The sequence below is a fragment of the Macaca nemestrina genome, chromosome 2, assembly GCF_043159975.1.
Source record: "Macaca nemestrina isolate mMacNem1 chromosome 2, mMacNem.hap1, whole genome shotgun sequence".
NCBI lineage: Eukaryota > Metazoa > Chordata > Mammalia > Primates > Cercopithecidae > Macaca > Macaca nemestrina.
Genome location: NC_092126.1, coordinates 48,833,325 through 48,855,184, shown reverse-complemented (window position 1 = coordinate 48,855,184; position 21,860 = coordinate 48,833,325). Strand labels below are relative to the sequence as shown.

Here is a 21,860-nt window from a genome sequence, read left to right as displayed (position 1 = left end):
TCCCCTTTCTTGGCGTCTCTCCCACCTTCCCTCCAAGATCAAATTGGCCTCCCCCAATTCTGTGGAAAAGAAAACAGAATTCCTGGGCCCCATGCCCAAGTGTTTCCAGCCAGCACGGCATTGCCAAGGCTAAATCACCAAGCCGAGGACCTGGGGATGGGCGCAAATGCAAATCAAAAAGGCTCTTGAGAAAGAGGGGTTTCTTCATTTTCTTTCTAGGCGCAGTAATCTATGAACACAGCTCCTTTTCCCAGGCCCTGCAACCTGCCCCTCTGATAGCAAGTGACCCTGGGCTGGCTTTTATCTTTTCTTTCACCTCTTATTAGAGTAGTGACAACTTGTTTTCTTCATTTCTTCCTCCCCCTCGGCTTTTAGGTTTCAGCGGACTTCACGGTGCCCCACCCCCTCCAGGAAGACGCCTCCGCGGGCTGGCAGCTCTCCCAGCGCGGGGCGGGGTCCCAGACGGGGCGGCCGCGCGCGGGGAAGGAGGGTCCAGGCGAGCCGGACCCGCCCCCGGACCCCGCGTCTTCCCCTCCCCTCCGCGCGTTTACTTTGTTTATAACTTGAAAAATCCTCTTCCGTCTCCCTTCCCTGCCTCCTCTCCTTTCCCTTTCCTCTGCCAATACAACTAGACCCGCGTGTGGCGTCGCCGGTGCCCAGCATTCTGCGGGGCAGGCGGTGAGTGGGGCTGGACATGCGGGCGCAGAGCAGGACTGGGTGGCGCGGGCGCCCGGGCTGCGGGGCCGAGGTTGTGGTGAGGGGAGGCCCGAGGCCGCGGTGCCTGCGGGCAGGCGCGGGGTCGCGCGGCGTCCTGCGCTGGCGGTTCCCAGACACTGCGCTCGCGTCGCATCCTCAGGTGGTTGCAGAAGTTTCGTGGTGTCGGGCGTGCGTCTGCGGTGGAGACGCAGCAGGTTTGGGAGCGAGCAGTTTCCTGCCCAGGGATGGGGGTCCTGGCAGCACTTCACGGGGGCGGCCCTTTCGTTTCGGTCTGCGTGACAGGTCTCGCTTGATCGGGTTTCTCTTGGGTCTCTAACTGGCGTTTCTACGGCTTGGCTCTCACGAACTCAGGCCAGGCCACTCGCAGGTAAAAACGCTTTATGGTAACTTCTCTACATGCTTGGCGAGTGGAGGCGGTGACAGGAGAGAATCCGTCTCTCATATTGTCAATTCGGGCAAACTGGGGCGATTTGGAGCTGTGGTTGATTTGTTTTTAGAAATAAAACGTTCATATTTAAAGACTTAGAATTTTATTTTGTGGCCTTATTTATCTTCCCTTAGGATCTGCAATTTAGTTTTTAATTTTATATTGCATTTAAAATGGAGCCACCAAAATAAGTACATGAAGATACAATGCACCAAACTTGATACTACTTAAACGGGAGTAGATTTCCTAATTTAATTGCATTCTCCTGTAATAGTAATACAAGACAACCTCCATCTGTCTATCTGCCCTCATGGTTAGCTGTGAAATACTAGCGGCATTTCCATTAAATGTAAAAAAGACAAGAATGCTAATCATTACACTCTGTGACATGGTTGTGAATTCTATAGGCGAGTGACAACAGGTAGGGGACATATAATCACTTTATGCATGATGTGAGTGGATACCTTAATGTCCATAGGAAACACTGAAATTTGATGGGAAGCATAAGTGAATTTATCAAAGTTTCCAATTGCATCATACTTAATTTATAGAAATCAATTGATGTTTATACATAAACTAGATAATACAGTAAAACAAAGTAAAATTCAGTTTGGCATGAAATAACACAGAATTGAGAAATTATTTTTAAGAAGATATAAAAAGATATGCATGAGAATCCAATAAAGTACATAACATTCTTCTGGGTACAGATATCATTTCTCTAAAACAACGTATAAGTAGAATCCTAACTGAATATTTTTGTTACTGTTTTTAACTATACTGTTTAGCTCATGTGAAAGAACAAACATATATTAATGTTATGTATATTACAAATAATAATATACAAAATATATAATTATTGTATATATTATATATAATTTTAACGTTTAATATTATACATATTCACATATATATAGTGGAGACTTTTGCATATAATAAAAGGTGTTATAAAACTGTGGTGATTAAAAGTCAGTGCAATAGAACTACTACCAGATGTGTAAATGAAACTGAAGAGACATGGAAGAATAAAAGGAAAGCTGGGATTTGATAAGCTTACATTTTAAATCAGTGAGAGGGAAGAAGAAATAACATTTAATTGAATGTGCTTGGACAAACAGGAATTTATTTGGGAAACCTAATAATAAAACTGGAACTTTTCCTCACTGTTAACAGACAAATGTAGTCCAGATGGCTTACTAATTTAAATCTAAATATATGCAATCTAAAAAGGAAAAAAGAAAGCCCAAATAGGTATTTGTGCACACTGGATGCTGGAAAAGCATTTCTAAGCATAATACAAAAACCTAGACCCATTTAGGGACGTGATTTTTGTTAACATTTCCATCCCCCCAGAAAGATACAAACTGGGGACGTTGTTAATAGAAAAAAAAGATAATTTTGCTAATATACCTAGAAAATTTATTAATGACCTTCAAAATCAATGACCCAGTTAAGGATAAAATGAGTCAACTCAAACAAAAGAAATAATAAGCAAATAATAAGCAGAGTGAATACTGTTAGCCACACTGATTATCCAAAACATATATAAAGTAAGACATCAATTTTTGCATTAATTTTACAAATTTTGAAAGTCTGATAACTTTAGGTGTTGTTGAAAATGCAATGAGGAAAATATAATTTTACAAACTTTTAGTGGAAATGTGAATTGGTGAAACTGTTTTTATGGTTAAAGCTGTTCAAATTTACAAATGTTCATTTACTTACTGGAATTTTTCTATCAAAACTTGCGCCCAAGTGTACAAATAAAAATGTCTGTCAAAGATGTTTAGGATTGTTTACAATGTAGAAAACATGGATACAACTCTGTAGCCATTTATTGGGAATTGGTTACATAATGTATGGTATCTTCAAAGGTAGAATAATATACAGTTTAAAACATTGTAGCTCTAAATGTTCTAACTTGGAATATGTCCAAAACATAAGTTAAAGTTAAAACACAAAATGAAACAAAGAACAAGTTAAAACACTGTGTGTGTGTGTGTGTGTGTGTGTGTGTGTGTGTGTGTGTGTGTAGTAAACATTTTTGTAAATAATTTGGAATATACGTTGAATTGTATTATGAGTAGGGATGTTGTATTACACACTTCTATAATGTATGCATGTGTATAAGAAAAAATTGATAGTGCTTGGTAATTTATACAAAATATTGCCTTCTTGAATATATTAATTGTCGTTTACTACAGAAGAAATATATTTCACAAAACCTTTCATATTGTCTCATTTTTTTTTCTTTTATAAGTGTCCTCTTTCAGCTGCTTCCTTTAAAGTCCCCTTCCTTTTTCTCCTTGCCTAATATTGATGTTTATGATGTTTATTGCAAGCACAGCAGTGAAGAATTTTGCCTGAGAGATTTCACAACCGGTTAACTTTCATAAACAAAAAATACAAGAATGTTGATACTCATATGTTCACCAGCATTGTACTAAAATTCATTTTTATGGTGCTCATCCTTCAGTGTGAAAGAGATAGATATGCTAATCCTTAAGAAGGAAAACATCTAAAATTGGACTACAAAAAATTTTGTTTTTAATTGCATGACAAGGCTGGGTGGCGGTGGCTCATGCCTATCATCACAGTACTTTGAGAGGCAGGAGTGGGCAGATTGCTTTAGCCCAGGAGTTTGAGAGCAGCCTGGGAAACATGGCGAAACCCCACCTCTAAAAAAATTTAAAAATTAGCCAGGCATGGTGGCACCCACCTGTACTCTCAGCTGCTCAGGAGGCTGAGGCAGGACAGTTGATTGAGCCTGAGAGGTCAAGGCTGCAGTGAGCCATTATCATGCCACTGCGCTGCAGCATGGGCAACAGAAAGAGACCTGGTCTCAAAAATAAAATTGTGTGACAAAAATGCAGTGAAGACAAATGGTAAGTTTTGAAAGGATAATTTTAATATAAAATTTTAATACCTTTCATATAAAGAAGACAGAAATAAAAAGCTAACAGAAATGAACAAATGACAAACAGGCAGTTCACAGAAATAGAGTTGCAAATTGCTTTCAAACAAATAATAAAAGTGGCTCAGCCTCCTCATTATAAGATATATGGAAAATAAAACCAATTTTTTTTTAACATATCAGATTGACAACTACAAAAATGTTGATAAAATACTGTGTTAGGAATGTAACTTTTTGTCTGGGGTCTAAATTGATTCAAATTCTTTAGAGTGCAATTGGATAGTATCTTTAAAAATGTACAAAACTTTGATCCATCAATTCTCCTTTCAATAATTTAATGCACAGATGCACAGGAAGAAAATATTTTTTTCAGCATTTTTGATAATAGCCTAAATTTGGAAACGATTTAAGTTTTTGTCATTAAGCAGCCAGGTAAATGCATTATGTTGCAGCCATTAAAAAGAATAAGGTTATATGGACTGAAATGTAATTAATATCAACACATTTTAATAAATGAAAAGAAAAAGACACAGAAAAGTATATAGATGATTGCCATTTGTATAAAAACTATGTATATTATTTTATTTATGCTTAGAAAATCTCTTGGAAGACAAAAAAAATCTAATGTCTGTGGTTGCCTTTTGAAATGGGAAATGGGAAATGGGAATTGGAGTAGGTGGGGTTCTTTTGTATAAATGTATTGTGTAAATTTATGCACTGCTGGCTCCTTGAATTATATTTGTGTTTGTTTGCACGTAACATCTATTTTTTTAAAAGTCTGTTTTCGTAAATGTAAAGTTTCTTATCGAAATGACTTAACTGTATGCAACATGACATCTTGTTTTACTATAATTTTAAATACTAAAAGACTAGCTGTAAAGTGACACAATGAGGCGTTATTGGTAATCATAGTTGGCATGGTAATGTTTTCTTAATGTCTTGTATAAATAACATGAGAATATTGTTCGGATATTTTTGTACTCTAAATAACAAAAACATTTCCCTCTTGAAAGCTGAAAAGGAGACACCTGATATTCTCTTTAAACAATTTGAACCAAATTAATATGTTTAATAAAGGTTACGTATGGACTGTGGCTATCAATTTGCTTTCATTTAATCTCATCTTTTATTTTATATTAAAGCCAAATAGCTAACCTCCAAGATCCTTCACATTTGCTAAAGAGAATGAAATATTCTACCATACATGTTTTTTTTTGAAGGAGTCATGATGTTAATAAAATAATAAATATATTGATATAGGTTATAAAAACAACACTATAAAATCTTAGGTTTTGCCCTTTTAATTTGTTGAAAATTAATCACTCCTTAAGTGTCTTCTAGAATTGATTTTATGCAAAGATACAATTAAATACATATGTGTTAACATGTAATTATAATGAAGATACTGTGTATTTATGGGACATTCTTGCTGCAGCATATTTTATCAACATGGACCTAGGTTTATCTTTTGTGCAAGCCTGCAATTAGTTTCTCTAATTCCAGCCCATGTGACAGCAACTTATTAAGTTTACAAGATGTCTACAGAAATGACTGAATCCTTCAGTCATTGGACTTTAATCCACTGATGTTGAGCCCACTGAACTATCCAGTTCCCTGTAGCCAAGAAACCCATAAAAGTAATCAACACAGTCCACCATAGGAGCTGAGAAATTTGGCTTAAAGTCTATAAAGAGGATCGTACTTGGAAAGGTGTGCATAAAATTTTATCTTTGATGAACGTGCATGTCTTTTAGTTACAGATTCACTACAAGAGAGTACATTGTCAGGTTTTTACAATTATTTTAAAAACTCAGTTTATATAATCTATTATACGTCTATTGTAGAAAATTTAAAGAGGAAATGTTTATATCTTAGCATATTTTCTCCAGGTTTTCCATACTTTTAAAAACATTGATATCATTATAATTATCCAGATTATATGTGTAACATTTGAATGTAAACATTTAATGATTTTTACAAAACTGTTTGTTACTATATTTTTAAAGGAACATGATTTTATCATAATGTTTCACTATAATGTGTTTAGTTAACAATGGTGCTTGATATTTATGTAGTTTACAATTACTACTATTTTCATTGTGCATTCCTTCTGTGAAAATGAGAACGCATCACTTAAAAATGTTATATGGCATATTTTGAATTTATTTTGAATTTGGTATAGAGGAAATTTACTTGGGTTTACAAATGAGATTTGAGAAAAAAATAGATATGTCTTATGTTGGTAAGTTGAACATTTGATTGAATGTATTATGATTCCTACAGCAGATAGGTTTTTATCTGAATGGGGTAAAATTTCATAGATGTGTAACTGGAGGTGTGTGTGTTGGGACCAGGAGGGGAGGGGATATATTAAAATCACCTGGGAAATGGCTTCCATTTTCTTCCTTACCCACAGAAGCAATGATCTTTTAAAGCTTTATCATGAGACTGCAACAATTCAGTAACATCTTCATGCTTCACTTCTAATTCTTAGTTCTCTTGCTATTTCTCTCACATCTGCAGGTACTTCATCCAGTGAAGTCTTGAACCACGCAAAATCATCCAGGAGGGTTGGAATCAACTTCTTCCAAGCTCCTGTTAATATTTATATTTTGACTTCCTCCCATGAATAACAAAAGTTCTTAATGGTATCTAAAATGGTGAATCCTTCTTAGAAAGTTTTCAATTTACATTGCCTAGATTCATCAGAGGAATCTAGGCCTAGCTTTTGGCCTGTCTTTGCTTTCAACATGCCTTCCTCATTAAGCTTAATCTTTTCCAGCTTTTTGACTTGAAGTGAGAGATGCACAAACTTTCTTTTCACTTGAGTACTTAGAGGCATTTGTAGGCTTGTTAACTGGCCTAATTTCAATATTGTTGTGTCTCAGGGAATAGGGAGGTCCTAGTATAGGGAGAGAGATGGGAGAATAGTTGTTCTGTGGAGCAGTCACAACAACATTTAAGTTCACCATCTTATATAGGCATGGTTCATGGGGTCCCAAAAAAATTACAATAGTAACATCAAATAACACTGATCATAGATCACCATAACAGATTAATTGTAATGAAAGAGTCTGAAATATTGTGAGAATTACCAAAATGTGACAAAGAGACAAACTGATAACATGCTGTTCTACAAAATGGTACTGATAGACTCCTCGATACAAGGATGCCAAAAACCCTCAATTTGTTTAAAAAAATGGAATATCTGTGAATCACAGTATAGCAAAGCACAATAAAACAAGGCATGCATGTACATAATGAGCTATCTTGAGGATGGGATCCAAGTAAACATGAAATTTGTGTCCCATTATGTTTTAAACACATAGCCTGAAGATAATTTTATACAATATTTTTGATAATGTCGGGTATGAAACGTTTATGTACATTGAACCATTGGAAAGCAAAGGTATCAGTATCTCAATCACCCATGTGGACAATCTGTGGTTATGTGACATCGCCATCATTCCTGACTCTAAATTCATTATGCTACTGATAAGTAATCATTTTCTTATATTACTCACAAATAAGTGCTTAACAGTAAAAAATAGGATGTATCATTAATACAGTGAAAAGACAATGTGTTCAGGGTAACTAAGCAGCACAGTAGTATCTCCAGAATGCCTGTATCAGAAAGCTGCCAATAAGCAATGGCAGGCTTTCATTCTTTACCTACAATGCTGTATTTTGATTACAAGGTTATTGTTCACTGTATTTTATTATTTTAAGTGAGAAGAAGTATCAGAAGTAGCCAAGTGACCAGCAAGTGTTTCCTCTACAAATGAGAAAGCATTCTGATGGATGACTTTTCAAAATGTTTCCTCTGGAGTCATCTCATTAACTCATTAACAATGGTTTTGTCTTAGAAGTCTCTGTTGATTTTATAAACTGACACAATTTCTTATTCTGTGATGAATGAATGCTCTTCTAGTCCTTCAATAAACCCATCACATGTTTTCACCATGTCATCTATAGGCACTTTGCAGTGTTGACAGTGTCCTCATCATCTTTCACTTGTGACATCATGTTGGTGCTCAAAGTTTTGGAGTTTTGAGCATTTCAGATTTTGGACTTTTGGATTAGGGATGCTTAGTCTATATAGCATTTTATGTGCCAGAATTCTGCATGAATATTTTAATCTTATATAAGTTAGAGATTGTTCATTTCTTTGTTTTCAAGAATAAATGACAGACATAACAGTTTTTGTTTTGCTTTCTTTTTTTTTTCTTTTTTTTTTTTTTCTTCAACAGTTTTAGAGCATAGTCAGGATCATGATGACAAGAAAGAGATGTATACAGTTGGCAGAGCATATAGTTAGCAGGAGCTTGAGAAGAGGGGTTTCAGTCAACTGAAAGATTCTCATGGAAGAAGCAGGATGAGATACAAATAACAGAGAACAAATTCTTACACATTTTTTTGAATTTGAAGAATTCATACAATTTTCATTTTTCAGAAAATGGTCCAAGCGTCAATTAGGAACTTTTCAGGTTTGATTTGAAACCCCCATCACAGAATTTGCTTTTCCTTTCTGAGAGACTGATGGGTTATTGTTTTGGGATTAAAGTCTTTGGGGGCTTCCTCTAGTGGAGAAAGAGTTCAGACAAAAGGGAGTGGATCCATTAGATGGCTGGTATAAAAGTGGACAATGTCTTTTCCGGTTGCATGACTGTTTACCATAAAGGCAGACATTTTGAGGCATAGGGTTCTTTATTTTGGGATCCATTGGTTTGGATTTAAAATATGTATGAAGAGCTACTCTTGGGCCCTGTAGCCATTACAACTGTAAAGACATAAACCTGTTTGCCTTTGTAAGGAATTTTCCCACTGTAGCCATTCTAAGTTACTTTTGGTAAGGTTCTCCCATTCGTCTCGAAAAGCACAGGTTCTGGGCCTCTAGTTTTTATACGTGAAGTTGCCTACAATTGCAGATGGTGAAGTTCTAGCAACCTTTGACCAGATAAATCCATGATTCCATGTCTTTTATTAACCTTTCCTACCTATTGAACGGCGTTTATTTTGTGTCTGACCCAGTAAAATACCTGAGGCCTCCCTACTGGGCCCAGTCCTGTTTTTGTCATGACTTTGAAACCAGTGTAGATCAAAAATGCTCAAACTCAGCTCAATTCAGAAGTTCATGAAGCTCAGATTTAAAAAATCCTCACCCATGACCCCAGTTGCTGAGAAAGAGCAGTGAGCACATGGGGCATGGTGGGTACCATACCTTGATCACTCGGTGCTCCTGGGATCACTGGAAGTTTGCTTCAAGATCTGACTTCTCATGTGAAACTCTTAAAACATTAGACAAATTCAGCAGAGTTTATCTGAGCAAAAAACGATTCATGAATCAGGCAGCACTGATAACCAGAAGCGTTTCAGAGAGCTCCACCCAGCAACGTGGGCAGGAAGTATTCATAAACAGAGGAAAGAAGTGACATATATAAATCAGTTGATTGGATCCAGCCTAGTATTTGCTTTATTTGGTCATGGTGTGATGAGTCATTTGCCTTCAACGGACATGGTCTGATCAGTTGACAGCCCGTGATTGGCTGAAGCTCTGCTACCGTCATTGGCTGAAACTCAGCTACTTGTTACAAGAATACGCCCTCAAATCATGTTGCGGTCTGCTACTTGCAGAGGCAGCTATAGTCCCAATTTAATTTATCAGGTTATGATTTAGATTATGTAGAAATGTGTTGTTTTATTTTTATGAGGTTAGAGAATTTCCTGTTATCTTGCAGTTAGTAATTCCTAGCTCATTACGTTATGGTCAGAGAACAAGCGGTATGATTTTAATTTTTTTGTAATATTTTAAGATTTGTTTTATGAGCCAGAATGTGGTCTGTCTAGGTGAATGTTCTGTATGTTGAAAAGAATGCTTATTCGAATGCTGTTGGGTGGGGTGTCCTAGAAATGCCAGTGTTGGTTGATGATGCTGCCTAGTTGTGCCAGTATAATTGCTGATTTTCCCTCTGCTTGTTCTTACAGATTTCTAAGAATGGAGTGTAAAAGTCCTCAACTATACTGTGGATTTGTCTTTATTTGTTTAAATTTTGCCAGTTTTAGCTTCATGTATTTTGAAGCTCCATTGTTAGGATCAGTCACACTTAGGATTGCTGTTTCTTGTTAAGAAACTGTCTCTTACTTTTAAGTGATAGCCCTTCTTATCTCTGGTAATTTTCTTTGCTCTGAAATCTACTTGTGAGATATCAATATAACCACTCCAGCTTTCTTTTTCTCTGTAATGACTTTATTGAGATATAATTCACATACCATAAAATTCACCCATTCGAAGTATACCGTTCATTGATTTTTAGTGTATTCAGAGTTGTGAAGCTCTCATCACAGTCTAATGTTAGAATATTTTCATAATTCCAAAAAGAAACCCATGCTCAATAGCAGTCATTTCCCATCTTCTTGAAACCACAAATCTACTTTCTACCTTTATGAACTTGCCTATTCTGGATAGTTCACATAAGTAGAATCATGCACTATATGGTTTTTTTGGTGACTGACTTCTTTCTAGTAGTGTCATGTTTTCAAGGTTCATCCAGGATATAGCATGTATCAATACTAAATTACTTTGTACAGCTGAGCCATATTTCATTGTAGGGATATTTAAAAATCGATCAGTCCACCAGTTGATGGATATTTGAGCTGTTTCTACTTGTTAGCTATTATGTAATGCTGTATAATTGTGTAATGCTGTTGTGAACATATGTTTGTGAAGGCATTTATTTTCATTTCTCTTAGGTATATACCTAGAAATGAAATTACTAGAGGATATGGTTAACTGTATTAACCATAATGAAACTCCATGTTTAACCTTTTGAGGAACTTCCAGACTGATTTTCAAAGCAGCTGTAACATTTTGCATTCCTTAGCAACATGTGAAGGTTTCAATATCTACATATATTTCCTAAACCTTGTTGTTATGTTTTTTATTATAGCCATCCTACTAGGTGTAAAAAGTATCTAATTGTAGTTTTTTTTTGTTTTTTTTTGGTTTTTTTTGAGACGGAGTCTCACTCTGTAGCCCAGGCTGGAGTGCAGTGGCCGGATCTCAGCTCACTGCAAGCTCCGCCTCCCGGGTTCACGCCATTCTCCGGCCTCAGCCTCCCAAGTAGCTGGGACTACAGGCGCCCGCCACCTCGCCCAGCTAGTTTTTTGTATTTCTTAGTAGAGACGGGGTTTCACCGTGTTAGCCAGGATGGTCTCGATCTCCTGACCTCGTGATCCACCCGTCTCGACCTCCCAAAGTGCTGGGATTACAGGCTTGAGCCACCGTGCCCGGCCTTTGTTGTTATTTTTTAAGAGAGAGGATCTTGATCTGTCACCCAGGCTAGTGTGCAGTGACACAGTCATAGCTCAATGCAGCCTTGAACTCTTGGTCTCAAGAGATCCTCCCACCTCAGCCTCTCCTGTAGTTGGGACTACAGGTGCATGCCACCATGCCCAGCTAATGTTTAATTTTTTGTAGAGACAGGGTCTCATGATGTTACCCAGAGTTTCTAACTCCTGACCTTAAGGAATCCTCCTACCTTTTCCTCCCAAAATGTTGAGATTACAGGCATGAGCCATTGTGCCCAGCCTTAATGCATTAATTAGTTTTGATCCACATTTTTTTTAATGATTAGTGATATTGAGAATATTTTTATGTGCTTATTGGCTTTAATATATCTTCTTTGAAGAAATATGCAAATTCCTTGGCCATTTTTCAATTGATTTGTCTTTATTTTTGAGTTGGAGTATTCTTTATTCTAGACAAAAGTCTCTCAGATAAATGGTTTGAAATTATTTTATCTCATTCTGTGGGTTGTGTTTTCATTTTCTTGCTGATGTCCTTTGAACTACAAACCTTTTAAATTTTTATGAGTCCAATTTATTTATTTTTGTTGCTTTTACTGTTGGTGTCATATCAATGAAACCATTGCCTAACTCAATGTCATGAAGATTTATTCCTGTGTTTTCTTGTAACATTTATTAGCTTTATTTTTTGCATCTAAGTTTTCTTTTTCCTTTTTTTTTTTTTTTTTTTTTTTTTTTTTGAGATAGAGTTTTACTCTTGTTGTCCAGGCTGGATTGCAATGGTGCAATCTTGGCTCACAGCAACCTCTGCTTCCTGGGTTCATGTGATTCTCCTGCCTCTGCCTCCCAAGTAGCTGGCATTTCAGGCATGCACCACCACACCCAGCAATTTTTGTATTTTTAGTAGAAATGGGGTTTCTCCATGTTGGTCAGGCTGGTCTTGAACTCCCAACTTCAGGTGATCTGCCTGCCTCGGCCTCCCAAAGTGCTGGGATTACAGGTGTGATCCACCTGGCCTGCATTTAAGTTTATAATATACTTTGATTAATTATTTGTATTGGGTATTATAGGGGTCCAAGTTTGTTTTGTTTTAGTTCTTGGGTTGTTTTTGTTTTTTTTGTATGTAGATGTACAGTTGTTTCAGCACTATTTGTTGAAAAGACTGTTCCTTGCCATCTTGGTATCCTTGCCAAAATTAATTACCTATAAATGCAAAGATTTATTTCTGGATTCTCATTTCTGTTCCATTGGCCTTTATGTCTATTCTTTGGACCAATACCATATTGTTTTGATTGCTGTAGATTTGTAGTAAGTTTTGAAATCAGGAAGTCTGAGTTTTCCATATTTCATTTGCTTCCAAGATTGTTTTGGCCTTTATAGGTCCCTTTTATTTCTATATGAACTCTGTGTTTTAGCTTATTAGTTTCTGGAAAAAGATAACTTGTATTTTGATAGTGATTTTGTTTCATCTCTAGGTAAATTTGGGGAGTATTGCTATCTTAACAATATTAAGATGAACTTGGGATATCTTTCTTATTATTTAGATCTTCTTTAATTCTTTCAACATTTCATGGTTTTAAGTGCACAAGTCTTGTAGTTTTTAATTAAATTTGTTTCTAGTTGTTTTATTCTTTTTGATACTATTATAAGTGTAATTGATTTCCTGCATTGTTCATTGCCAGGGTATAGAAATACAATTGATCTTTGTATAATAGTCTTGTATCCTGCTGCATTGATTAACTTGTTTATTCTTAGTTTTTAATGAATTCCTTAGAAACTTTGATATGACTTAAAAATGTACATCACATTTCTTTATTTCTAATTTAGATGGCTTTATTTCTTTTTTTCTAACCTAATCACTCTGGCTAGAACCTCCAGTACAATGTTGAAAAGAAATAGTAACAGTACATACTCTTGTCTTGTTTTGGTCTTAAGGGAAAGCATGTAGCCTTTCTCTGTTGAGTATGACATTAGCTGTGGAGTGCTTCACAAGTGTCTTACCAGATTAAGAAAGTTCTACTATATTTCTAGATTGTTGACTGTTTATTGTTTTTATCAAGAAAGACTACTGGATTCTTTTGAATATTTTTTCTGTCATCTATTAGGATTATGTGGGGTTTGTCCCTTATTTTATTACCCTGATATATTCATTGGTTGAGGTTTTTTTGTTTGATAAACCGTTTTATTACTACAATAAATCCCACTTGGTTGTGGTGTATTGTGGTATATTGTGGATTCAGTTTTCAAGTATTTTGTTGAGAATTTTTGTGTCAGTATTCTTCATGGTTATTAGTGTAGTTTTGTTGTATTGTCTTTACCTGATTTCGATATAAGGGTCATACTGAAATAAAGTGAGTTTTAGAAGAGTTTGCGAAGGGTTGGTATTCATTCTTTATTAAGTATTAGGTAGATGCACAAGTAAATCATCTGTACCTGGGTTTTTTTTGTGGAAAGTTTTTTTGATTACTAATTTAGCCTCTTATTACAGTTCTATTCAGGTTTCCTGTTTCTTCTTGAGTCAGTTTTGGTAGTGTCTGTCTTCTATGAATTCATCCATTTCATCTACTGTATCTAATTGGCATATGGTAGTTTGCTAATTATTATTCCCCTATAATCCTTTTTTCTTTTCAATGTGAGGTTAGTATTAATATGGCTCTTTTCATTCATTATTTTGGTAATTTGAATCTTTTCTCTTTCTTTTTCTTTATTAGTGTATCTAAAAGTTTGTTAGTTTTGATCTTTTCAAAGCAACAATTTTTAGCTTTTTTGATTTTCTTTTTTATTCTCTATTTATTCCTACTCTAATCTTTATTTCTTTCCTTTTTCTTGCTTTAATTTGCTCTTTCAGAAATATTTTACAGAGGAAGATTAGGTTATTTATTTAAGAGCTTTATTCTTTAAAATTATTTTTATTTACAACTATAAATTTCCCTCAAAACATTGCTTTGGCTGTACCGAATAAGTTTGTGGCCTTTTGTCTTTTCATTGTGAATTTTCATTGTGATTTTTTTGCCAACGCATTGCTTATTAAGGGCACTGTTGTTTAATATCCACATATTTTTAATTTCTTCAACTTTTTTGTATTGTTGATTTATAATTTAATTTTCCATTGTATTCAGATAATATTTTATATGATTTCAATTTTTAAAACTTTATTGAGGCTCATGTTATAGCCTAACGAATGTTCTATTTTGGAGAGTATTTCATATGCACTTGAAAATAAGGTATTCTGCAATTGTTGGTTGCAGTGTTACATAGATAATTATAGATTTAATTGGTTCATAATGTATGTGTATTTTCCATCAATTTTATCAGTTTTTGATTGTGTATTTTGGGGCTGTATTGTGATGTGCAGATAAATGTATAATTGTTGTATCTTCCTGAGAGATTTTTTCTTCTCTTTATGAAATATTCTTCTTAGTCTTCAGTAATTAGTTTTTGTCCTAAAGGTTTATTTGTATAAGATTAGTATAGCCACTGCAGCTCTTCTTTGGTTAACACGAAGTACACCTCTTTCCTTTTTCAACCTGTTTGTCTTTATAAATTGTGTCTCTTGTTTACAACATATAGTTGGATCGTGTTTTCTGTTTCTTTTTTAATCCATTCTGCCAGTTTCTGCCTTTTGATTGGATTGTTTAATCCATTTACATTTAAGGTAATTACTGGTAAGGTAGGAATTATGTCAGATGTTTTGCTACTTGTTTTCTATATGTGTTACATTCTAACTTTCTTGTTATTAGTGTATACATGGTATATCTTTCTTATCCTTTCTTATCCTTTCTTCTTTAACTCTTTTCTGTTCCATCTTTTTCTACCTTATCATTACATTTGAAGTTAGTTTCTTTTAGAGAGCATGTAATTGAGTCTGTATTAGTCCATTTTCACACTGCTGGAAAAGACATATCTGAGATGGGGCAATTTACAAAAGAAAGAGATTTAAGGGACTTACAGTTCCACATGACTGGGGAGACCTCACAATCATGGTGAAGGCAAGGAGGAGCAAGTCACATCTTATGTGGATGGTGGCAGGCCAAGAGAAAGAGCTTGTGTGGGGAAACTTCCCCTTGTGAAATCATCAAATCTCATAAGACTTACTCACTATAAGAAAAGCAGCCCAGAAAAGACCTGCCCCCATGTTTCAGTTACCTCCCACTGGGTCCCTCCCACAACACCTAGGAATTCAAGATGAGATATGGGTGGGGACACAGCCAAACAATATCAGGGTCATTAAAAAATATGCATTCAACTATTCTGATAACCTCAGTCTTTGTTTATATGCTTACATGATTTTACATGTAAATATTGATAGGTTTGAGTTTTTGCATACTTGTTCTCCTTTTTGTTCTTCTTTATCTCATCGATTATAAGGGCTCTTTAATGCTGTTTGAATTTTTTGTAGCATTTATTTGTTTATTGGGTTTTAGACTGTATCTTTGTGAATAGTGATTTTATTGATGACTCTGGGCACTTCTCTCTCTCTCTCTCCATATGTATACATATGTGTGTGTGTATGTGTGTATATATACATATATGTACAATTAACTTTTAACAGCATTCTTATAATTAATATTTTACCACTTCAAATAGAATGTAGAAGTATAACCATCATATGTAGGTCCCCTTATACTCATCAATTTATGTTATTGTCTTATGTATTATACCTACAGACATTGTAAACCTCCTTGAACAATGTTATAATTTTGGCTTTCTTCATCAAAACTATTTTGAAGAATTTAAGACCAAGCATGGCGGCTCATGCTTGTAATCCCAGATCTTTGGGAGGCCAAGGCAGAGGGTCCCTTGAAGTCCAGAATTTGTGATCAGACTGGGCAATAAAACAAGACCCTTGTCTCTACAAAAAAATTTAAAAATTAGCTGGGCACAGTGGCATTTGCCTGTAGTCACGGCTACCATGGGGGCTGATGTGGGAGGTCCACTTGAACCCGGGAGATTAAGATTGCAGTGAGCTGTGATAATAGCACTGTACTCCAAACCTAGGCAAGAGAGCAAGAACCCATCTCCAAATAAATAAAAATAAAGTAATTTAACAGAAAATAGTATATTTTATTTATTGATTGATTTTTTTAAAATTCCTGATGTTCCAAGTTTTCTTCTGCTATTTTATTTTCCTTATACATAAAACTTTGATTATGAATTCCTTTTTAGCAGGTCTGGTGGCAACAAATTCTCTTAGTTTTACTTTCTGGCAGTATGTCTTTATTTTACACTCATTGTGAAGGATGTTTTTCCTTTATATAGAGTTCTGGATTAACAGTTGTTTTCCCTGAGCATTTTAAAAATGGAAAAATATTATTTTATTTCTTCTGCCCTCCTGGATTTTCTTTTTATTATTATTATTATTATACTTTAAGTTCTAGGGTACATGTGCATAACGTGCAGGTTTGTTACATATGTATACTTGTGCCATGTTGCTGTGCTGTACCCATCAACTCATCAGCACCCATCAACTCGTCATTTACATCAGGTATAACTCCCAATGCAATCCCTCCCCCCTCCCCCCTCCCCATGATAGGCCCCGGTGTATGATGTTCACCTTCCCGAGTCCAAGTGATCTCATTGTTCAGTTCCCACCTATGAGTGAGAACATGTGGTGTTTGGTTTTCTGTTCTTGCAATAGTTTGCTGAGAATGATGGTTTCCAGCTGCATCCATGTCCCTACAAAGGACACAAGCTCATCCTTTTTTATGGCTGCATAGTATTCCATGGTGTATGTGTGCCACATTTTCTTAATCCAATCTGTCACTGATGGACATTTGGGTTGATTCCAAGTCTTTGCTATTGTGAATAGTGCCACAATAAACATACGTATGCATGTGTCTTTATAGCAGCATGATTTATAATCCTTTGGGTATATACCCAGTAATGGGATGGCTGGGTCATATGGTACTTCTAGTTCTAGATCCTTGAGGAATCGCCATACTGTTTTCCATAATGGTGGAACTAGTTTACAATCCCACCAACAGTGTAAAAGTGTTCCTATTTCTCCACATCCTCTCCAGCACCTGTTGTTTCCTGACTTTTGAATGATCGCCATTCTAACTGGTGTGAGATGGTATCTCATTGTGGTTTTGATTTGCATTTCTCTGATGGCCAGTGATGATGAGCATTTTTTCATGTGTCTGTTGGCTGTATGAATGTCTTCTTTTTAGAACTGTGTGTTCATATCCTTTGCCCACTTTTTGATGGGGTTGTTTGTTTTTTTCTTGTAAATTTGTTTGAGCTCTTTGTAGGTTCTGGATATTAGCCCTTTGTCAGATGAGTAGATTGCAAAAATTTTCTCCCATTCTGTAGGTTGCCTGTTCACTCTGATGGTAGTTTCTTTTGCTGTGCAGAAGCTCTTTAGTTTAATGAGATCCCATTTGTCAATTTTGGCTTTTGTTGCTGTTGCTTTTGGTGTTTTAGACATGAAGTCCTTGCCCATGCCTATGTCCAATAGCCTAGGTTTTCTTCTAGGGTTTTTATGGTATTAGGTCTAACAGTTAAGTCTCTAATCCATCTTGAATTAATTTTCGTATAAGGAGTAAGGAAAGGATCCAGTTTCAGCTTTCTACTTACGGCTAGCCAATTTTCCCAGCACCATTTATTAAATAGGGAATCCTTTCCCCATTTCTTGTTTTTCTGAGGTTTGTCAAAGATCAGATGGCTGTAGATGTGTGGTATTATTTCTGAGGACTCTGTTCTGTTCCATTGGTCTATATCTCTGTTTTGGTACCAGTACCATGCTGTTTTGGTTACTGTAGCCTTGTAGTATAGTTTGAAGTCAGGTAGCGTGATGCCTCCAGCTTTGTTTTTTTGACTTAGGATTATCTTGGCAATGTGGGCTCTTTTTTGATTCCATATGTACTTTAAAGCAGTTTTTTCCAATTCTGTGAAGAAAGTCATTGGTAGCTTGATGGGGATGGCATTGAATCTATAAATAACCATGGGCAGTATGGCCATTTTCACGATATTGATTCTTCCTATCCATGAGCATGGTATGTTCTTCCATTTGTTTGTGTCCTCTTTTATTTCACTGAGCAGTGGTTTGTAGTTCTCCTTGAAGAGGTCCTTTACATCCTTGTAAGTTGGATTCCTAGGTATTTTATTCTCTTTGAAGCAATTGTGAATGGGAGTTCATTCATGACTTGGCTCTCTGTTTGTCTGTTACTGGTGTATAAGAATGCTTGTGATTTTTGCACATTAATTTTGTATCCTGTGACTTTGCTGAAGTTTCTTATCAGCTTAAGGAGATTTGGGGCTGAGACAACGGGGTTTTCTAAATAATCAATCATGTCATCTGCAAACAGGGACAATTTGACTTCTTCTTTTCCTAACTGAATACCCTTAATTTCTTTCTCTTGCCTAATTGCCCTAGCCAGAACTTCCAACACTATGTTGAATAGGAGTGGTGAGAGAGGGCATCCCTGTCTTGTGCCAGTTTTCAAAGGGAATTTTTCCAGTTTTTGCCCATTCAGTATGATATTGGCTGTGGATTTGTCATAAATAGCTCTTATTATTTTGAGATACATTCCATCAATACCGAATTTATTGAGCGTTTTTAGCATGAAGGGCTGTTGAATTTTGTCAAAGGCCTTTTCTGTATCTATTGAGATAATCATGTGGTTTTTGTCTTTGGTTCTGTTTATATGCTGGATTACGTTTATTGATTTGCGTATGTTGAACCAGCCTTACATCCCAGGGATGAAGCCCACTTGATCATGGTGGATAAGCTTTTTGATGTGCTGCTGGATCCGGTTTGCCAGTATTTTATTGAAGATTTTTGCATCGATGTTCATCAGGGATATTGGTCTAAAATTCTTTTTTTTTTGTTGTGTCTCTGCCAGGCTTTGGTATCAGGATGATGTTGGCCTCATAAAATGAGTTAGGGAGGATTCCCTCTTTTTCTATTGATTGGAATATTTTCAGAAGGAATGGTACCAACTCCTCCTTGTACCTCTGGTAGAATTCAGCTGTGAATCCATCTGGTCCTGGACTTTTTTTGGTTGGTAGGCTATTAATTATTGCCTCAATTTCAGAGCCTGCTATTGGTCTATTCAGGAATTCAGCTTCTTCCTGGTTTAGTCTTGGGAGAGTGTAAGTGTCCAGGAAATTATCCATTTCTTCTAGATTTTCTAGTTTATTTGCATAGAGATGTTTATAGTATTCTCTGATGGTAGTTTGTATTTCTGTGGGGTCGGTGGTGATATCCCCTTTATCATTTTTAATTGCGTCGATTTGATTCTTCTCTCTTTTCTTCTTTATTAGTCTTGCTAGCAGTCTATCAGTTTTGTTGATCTTTAAAAAAAAACAACTCCTGGATTCATTGATTTTTTGGAGGGTTTTTTGTGTCTCTATCTCCTTCAGTTCTGCTCTTAGTTATTTCTTGCCTTCTGCTAGCTTTTGAATGTGTTTGCTCTTGCTTCTCTAGTTCTTTTAATTGTGATGTTAGAATGTCAATTTAGGTCTTTCCAGCTTTCTCTTGTGGGCATTTAGTGCTATAAATTTCCCTCTACACACTGCTTTAAATGTGTCCCAGAGATTCTGGTATGTTGTATCTTTGTTCTCATTGGTTTCAAAACATCTTTATTTCTGCCTTCATTTCGTTATGTACCCAGTAGTCATTCAGGAGCAGGTTATTCAGTTTCCATATAGTTGAGCGGTTTTGATTGAGTTTCTTAGTCCTGAGTTCTAGTTTGATTGCACTGTGGTCTGAGAGACAGTTTGTTATAATTTCTGTTCTTGTGCATTTGCTGAGGATTGCTTTCCTTCCAATTATGTGGTCAATTTTGGAATACGTGTAATTTGGTGCTGAGTAGAATGTATATTCTGTTGATTTCGGGTGGAGAGTTCTGTAGATGTCTATTAGGTCTACTTGCTGCAGAGATGAGTTCAATTCCTGGATATCCTTGTTAACTTTCTGTCTCGTTGATCTGTCTAATGTTGACAGTGGGGTGTTGAAGTCTCCCATTATTATTGCATGGGAGTCTAAGTCTCTTTGTAAGTCTCTAAGGACTTGCTTTATGCATCTGGGTGCTCCTGTATTGGGTGCATATATATTTAGGATAGTTAGCTCTTCTTGTTGAATTGATCCCTTTACTATTATGTAATGGCCTTCTTTGTCTCTTTTGATCTTTGATGGTTTAAAGTCTGTTTTATCAGAGACTAGTATTGCAACCCCTGGTTTTTTTTGTTTTCCATTTACTTGGTAGATCTTCCTCCATCCCTTTATTTTGAGTCTATGTATGTCTCTGCATGTGAGATGGGTCTCCTGAATACAGCAGACTGATGGGTCTTGACTCTTTATCCAGTTTGCCAGTCTGTGTCTTTTAATTGGAGCATTTAGTCCATTTACATTTAAGGTTAAGATTGTTATGTGTGAACTTGATCCTGCCATTATGATATTAACTGGTTATTTTGCTCGTTAGTTGATGCAGTTTCTTCCTAGCCTCGATGGTCTTTACATTTTGGCATGTTTTTGCAATGGCTGGTACCGGTTGTTCCTTTCCATGTTTATTGCTTCCTTCAGGGTCTCTTGTAAGGCAGGCCTGGTGGTGACAAAATCTCTAAGCATTTGCTTATCTGTAAAGGATTTTATTTCTCCTTCACTTATGAAACTTAGTTTGGCTGGATATGAAATTCTGGGTTTAAAATTCTTTTCTTTAAGAATGTTGAATATTGGCCCCCACTCTCTTCTGGCTTGGAGAGTTTCTGCCGAGAGATCTGCTGTTAGTCTGATGGGCTTCCCTTTGTGGGTAACCCGACCTTTCTCTCTGGCTGCCCTTAAGATTTTTTCCTTCATTTCAACTTTGGTGAATCTGGCAATTATGTGTCTTGGAGTTGCTCTTCTCAAGGAGTATGTTTGTGGCATTCTCTGTATTTCCTGAATTTGAATGTTGGCCTGCCCTACTAGGTTGGGGAAGTTCTCCTGGATGATATCCTGAAGAGTGTTTTCCAACTTGGTTCCAGTTTCCCCCTCACTTTCAGGCACCCCAATCAGACGTAGATTTGGTCTTTTTACATAATCCCATAATTCTTGCAGGCTTTGTTCATTTCTTTTTCTTCTTTTTTCTTTAGGTTTCTCTTCTCGCTTCATTTCATTCATTTGATCCTCAATCACTGATACTCTTTCTTCCAGTTGATCGAGTCAGTTACTGAAGCTTGTGCATTTGTTACATATTTCTCATGTCATGGTTTTCATCTCTGTCAATTCGTTTATGGCCTTCTCTGCATTAATTATTCTACTTATCAATTCTTCCACTCTTTTTTCAAGATTTTTAGTTTCTTTGCACTGGGTACGTAATTCCTCCTTTAGCTCTGAGAAGTTTGATGGACTGGAGCCTTCTTCTCTCATCTCATCAAAGTCATTCTCCGTCCAGCTTTGATCCGTTGCTGGCGATGAGCTGCGTTCCTTTGCAGGGGGCGATGCACTCTTTTTTTTTGAATTTCCAGCTTTTCTGCCCTGCTTTTTCCCCATCTTTGTGGTTTTATCTGCCTCTG

At 36.3% G+C, this 21,860-nt stretch overlaps 1 protein-coding gene across 7 annotated transcripts in view; it reads left to right on the top strand.

The window, feature by feature from the left end:
* Positions 1–514: 514 nt before the first annotated feature.
* The window catches only part of LOC105470017 (phospholipid scramblase 4), a 66,722-nt gene continuing 45,376 nt past the window's right edge, over positions 515–21,860 (top strand). For 3 of the 7 annotated variants that reach the window (XM_071091079.1, XM_071091077.1, XM_071091078.1), the window contains exon 1: positions 515–678. The gene's annotated coding sequence lies outside the window, so the exon portion shown is untranslated. Of the gene's footprint in view, positions 679–2,014; positions 5,769–6,054; positions 9,840–21,860 lie in introns of those variants that run through there. The other 4 variants (XM_071091076.1, XM_011721714.3, XM_071091082.1 and 1 more) reach the window with 4 other exon arrangements.